General features: G+C 38.8%; 1 pseudogene; it reads right to left on the bottom strand.

Annotated features, from left to right (window-relative positions):
• Positions 1-3,692: 3,692 nt before the first annotated feature.
• On the bottom strand, positions 3,693-5,602 carry LOC104956428 (uncharacterized; annotated as a pseudogene).
• Between the last annotated feature and the right edge of the window lie 3 nt (positions 5,603-5,605).

Here is a 5,605-nt window from a genome sequence, read left to right as displayed (position 1 = left end):
CGGGGGGGGGGTGCTAGTGAATTAATTTCAGTTTCACTCACTGCACTGGCGTCGTTGCGGGGAAATTATACAGATTACTAGTCCGCCCCTGACAATGTCTATGCAAACGTTATTATTAATAGTAATTTCCCAAAAATAATTATTAAAAAAAATAATCAATTTTTTTTTATACATTTTAATTTTTTTAATTTTCCAATTCTTATTTTGTAACCATCTCGCGACCCCCACTTTGGGAACCCCTGCTCTATACAGTAAGGATGAAAGTGATCATCAAAGTACAGCGTGTGAACAGTGCAACCAATTATGAAAGCACGCTGCTCATGAATGATGATGTTGCGTATTTTCATGAACACAGGTAGGTCATGGAATGTTCCAGTGCATATGTATAGATCAATTTGGTATTCAGTGCCATAATTTTTGACCCATCTTGTTGTTGAAACCTCTGAAAATGCATCTAAATGCAACATCTGACACAGTGATTCTGCACCTTCCAAGCTATTTATTGTTTTAATTTTTAAAGGACCAATCTCAAACCTTTTAAAATAATAGTTTTCATAATAAAAAGCCATTTTCCGCTGGTGTTGCTTAACAAGAGATTTTGTAAGGTTTTTGAAATTGTTTACAGACCTTTTTAAAAAAATTATGTTTTGCTTCGAATCGCATACACCACATATGGATAAGAGGGCCAATTTTTTTAATACATCTCGGAGTGAATCATTAAGTGGTGTTTGGGAATGAATTTCTTATCAGGAAACAACACTTTGTACATGTTGTGGTGGTCACAGATCAGATGTTTTAGGTAACTTATCATTCCATCAGTCAGGATAGGGGAGAAAACAATATTAACTATTTGCAACAAAAGGAGCAAAAGATTCCAATACTTATTTTCTCTTTCAACCACATCGCCAAAGATAAGTGGGGTATTGCGGAGAACACACAATGACTGAATGGCGTTTAAACCTAAGTGCTTGCTGTTGTCATCAAATTTTAAAGCACTTGGTTTGTTTTTATGTTCCACGTGACCATAGTTAAAACTCTGTACCCTGTCTGACAGTGCATTCAAAGAGATGTAACCATTTTTCATTAGGTACTGAAAGAAAAGCTTTAGCTCATACTGTACAACACCCTCTAACAAATCATGCATTATATCAACTGCAAAATTTTCAGTGCTATGAAAATACTGCAATGAATTGAGCACACAAGATGTTTTAACACCATAAATGGAAGGTAGAGCAGGATCTTCACTTAATGCATTACCATGTTCAACGTGAAGTTCTCTGGAGCGCAGGATCAGCCCAGGATCAGTCTCAGTGAACACAGACTGAAAGTCTTTCTTGTTTGTTAAACAAAACCTGCAACAGTTTGTTGCGTTGAAAGACTCGACGAAGCCCAGCAAGCCATTTAAAGCGAGATTGTCGCCTGTCACTTGAAATACCGACCCAAACAATGGTTGTTCAATAAATGGAAGTTTGATTCCTTCTGTTTCTAAAATGTTGAGATCATCAATCAGAGGCTTGAGTATTGCTTCAAATCCGTATTTTTTTAGATCTTGGGTGTAAAAAAGAGCTGCAAGATGCACATTCATAAGCACAGAGTTAAACTTTGGTGTAAGGTTCTTTAACGTAAAATAAACACAACCAAGTTTATGGATCCCCTTCTTAGAACCTAATGGGTTAGCGGTTTCAAAGTCATCGTAATAGAGCAAAATCTGTAGAGCATGTCTATGTTGTGAAAACAGAGGATGATTTTGGAAATATGACCCATCATTAATGTCTTTGTAAGTCCCCTTTTCACTGCATTTGTCTTGCAAGAAGCATTCTCTTATCTCACTGTTTTTCAAAATAGATTTTATGGTACCTAAAATCGGTACATACATGTATTTGTCTGTTACAGGAATCTGACTCTAGACACCTGTAGTTCTATCCCTACGTGTATCCAATCGCACACCAAGGATAAATTCTTTAGGCTCAACTAATTCCCATTTTTCATAGAAATATTTGTCTCTCTTTGTCACTGTGTTCAAGGTTGAAAATGGATTATCTAATTGATTTAAACTGTGCTCTATTTTCTCATAAATGCCTGACTCCATAGTTTGAGGAGAAAATGTTTGAAGAACTGCTTCCCGTGCTTGATTTTGAACATCATTGACAACTTCCTCCATTGAATAAACTATTGTTTGGACGGTGCTTTCAGAAATACCAGAAGCTTGTAAGTGAGAAACAATAGATCCGCACATGTTATCAAGCGATTTCTGTGTGATAACAGGGGGGACCTGTAACATGGCTGCAGAAGTTGTTGGCTGCTCACTTGATTCCATCTCAAAATGTCTTTGTGTCTGTGTGATCACTTCTTGGTTAGTATTGACCTGCTCATCATGGTGATGTACGTTGTTAAAGTCCTTATCTTGCATAATTTACTTTAGCTGAAAGATCATAGAACTGTTTCAAAATGCATTAACTTGTTGGGTCTTATTCCAGTAACACGTGATATAGATCGAATATCGTTTCCTATTTGCTGTAAATCACTTGTTAATATCGGGAAAATGGGTCAAATTCAGAGGTATCCAGAAAAGTCTGGATTCAAACTTGCCGCTGCTTGGTGCTGGGTCGTGACGTCACGTGTGGTTCCGCGAATCCTGGTGAGTTCAGCCCGTCCCAGCATCACACAGTGTAGCATTGCTGGTATAGCCGCATGTCAACTTTGTGTATCAGTGTTTATCTCCGAGTTTGTCTTGTTTTTTCCGGATCATGGTGAAGATTTAACTGAGACTGCCAAGGCACACNTATCCCTACGTGTATCCAATCGCACACCAAGGATAAATTCTTTAGGCTCAACTAATTCCCATTTTTCATAGAAATATTTGTCTCTCTTTGTCACTGTGTTCAAGGTTGAAAATGGATTATCTAATTGATTTAAACTGTGCTCTATTTTCTCATAAATGCCTGACTCCATAGTTTGAGGAGAAAATGTTTGAAGAACTGCTTCCCGTGCTTGATTTTGAACATCATTGACAACTTCCTCCATTGAAGAAACTATTGTTTGGACGGTGCTTTCAGAAATACCAGAAGCTTGCAAATGAGAAACAATAGATCCGCACATTTTATCAAGCGATTTCTGTGTGGTAACAGGGGGAACCTGTAACATGGATGCAGAACTTGTTGGCTGATCACTTGATTCAATCTCAAAATGTCTTTGTGTCTGTGTGATCACTTCTTGGTTAGTATTGACCTGCTCATCATGGTGATGTACATTGTTAAGGTGCTTTCTGAAGCCATTGTATGTGCAAAAAGATTAAGGACATCCTTGTTCTCCACCTCTTAAACGCAAGTTTTTTGCAGGATATATGCCGTGCTGAAATTTCAAATGTTGACAAAGAACTGAACAATTTTTGTGGTGCATTTTACAAACAAAGCATGTAAACATGCTCAGGCACTTTTTGGAACTTTCCTCTGAACTTGTTGAACTAAGTGCAAAACTGGGCTTTGCTCTTCGTGAATTGGCTGTTACTCACGCAGTAGTCATGCTCTTAGTTCTTTGACTCGTGGGCTTTCCTTTGCATTACCAACATCGATGTTGTAGAAACTGGAGAGAGCTTCATCATAAGAAAGGCTGAAGACATAGTGAGCTTTGAAAAGTGTATCAAAAGCAGCCACCGATGTCTGAGCGTTGCATGGTATGGGTTTGTGGTCCACAACGATGACGAACCTCTGGATTTTCTTCCTTTGCTCATCGATGCAGAGGAGGAAGGGCTGTCTTGCTTCAACTTTCTCCAGGAATGTGGTGAGGCTGGCTCCCTGCTGTAGTTTGAATGACAAATGCAGTAAGTGAGGAGTAAGATTTATTCTTGCAGTCTTATATCAAACTGCAACTGCAACACTACTTACACTTCTGGGCGACTGTGGCTGTGAGGGAGTGTGGTCGTCTTTCAACCAGAAGGTTGTGGGTTCGATCCCAGCCCATGCAGTCAACATGTCGATGTATCCTTGGGCAAGATACTTAACCCTGAGTTGCTCCCGATGGCATGGCCGACGGTGTGTGAATGTGTGTGAATGTTAGGTCCTAGAGTAAGGTACACTGCTCTGTATGAATGGGTGTGAATGGGTGAATGACATGTAGTATGTAAAGCGCTTTGAGGGGTCTTAAAGACTGGATAAAGCGCTATATAAGTGCAGTCCATTCCATTTACCATTTACATACAACCACAGCACACAAAAAAGTATGTTTAGTACAAAAATCTAATAGTACATACCTTAAGAAATCGTACAAGATGGTTTGCCGCCTGTGCTGAGCTTATCTTGGCAGTTTTTTTATGGCCTCTGGGCGTTGGGGGCAGGAGATGCAATAGCAACAGGAGAGCTCAAATGTCACCATCCCAGCCTTGAAAATAAACAGAGGAGAAAGTATTAGAAAAAATATATAAATTGAAGCTGCAGTCAATAATCAAGGGACCATAGAGGTGAATCATTTTTAAAAAATATAATTTTTCTAGGGTTCCTACTTCAGTTGTAGTTGAGGCTACTGGTACATATTTAACTAATTAAACAGGAAACTTCTTTATCTTAAAAACACAACTGTTATTATTTACCAAAGTCGTTCTCAGTCTCAGGGTCAAAAGCTGCCCGCAGCTCCTCAACATGAAGATTTGAGGGAAGACTCTGGCATTCTGCAATGACTTTGTTCTTGAAATATGATGGCCACTTTGCAAGGAACTTCCTGGATACTTTGTCACCAAACATCATGGAAAAATCCTGGTCAATCTTTAAACATAGACAAAATGTCCATATTTTAAACGCACTTGATATTTTTAAGGAATCTGTTTTCAAATATTCAAAATACAGTTTAATAATCTTTACATTTACTTACCAATTCAGGTATGTCAAGGAAACGATGGAAGACGTCTAAGACTGAAGATGTTGCATCCTGGTCATGAATCAGCTTCTGTCTGTACTCAAAGGTGGCTCTCATCTTGTCTTTGACCACAGCTTTGTCTGTTGAATGTCGAATTATTGAGAGAGCCTCCCTGCACTCCTCACCGAAGAGCTGCTCACCAATCAACAGAGATTCTCTTTCAGTTGTTGGGCCGTCCTTGAAATTAGGCCTGGAGCGCCCACGGAAGCCGTCATAGGTGTTGCGTTGGACTGTCTTCAGTCTCCAAGCAAGATAGCCAGTATTGGCGTCAGGGTCATAGTAATGCTCCTGCTCACACATGCATTCACACGAACAAATCACAATAAGAAATATATATCAAATATTAATCAGAATTATGGTCTAATGACATAAGTACTACAACAACACAGTTTACAGACTTCAAGGAGAGCTTAAAACTTACATATCCATGTTTGGAGTATGGATCTTGGAGATATGGGAAAAGGGTCACATTTCCCAGGGCATAACTGGTTTGCACACTTGTGGGTGGAATCCTTCTTTTAAAAACAAAATTATTATTACATTTGTGTCTGATCCATTTGGGTTTTTCTTAGTCTTTTTTTTTGATTTCTTACCCATATGATTATGTCATTTCTGCAACCAGAATGTTTATCATCTGTCTACGTGTGGCATCTGACAGAGTTTTGGTTTTGTCATACTCTTTGAAGATTTCTTCCCC

The sequence above is a fragment of the Notothenia coriiceps genome, unplaced genomic scaffold (assembly GCF_000735185.1).
Source record: "Notothenia coriiceps isolate Sejong01 unplaced genomic scaffold, NC01 NC01_scaffold00026018, whole genome shotgun sequence".
NCBI classification, from domain to species: domain Eukaryota; kingdom Metazoa; phylum Chordata; class Actinopteri; order Perciformes; family Nototheniidae; genus Notothenia; species Notothenia coriiceps.
Note: the sequence above shows the minus strand (reverse complement) of the source record. Positions and strands in the feature narration are given on the sequence as shown.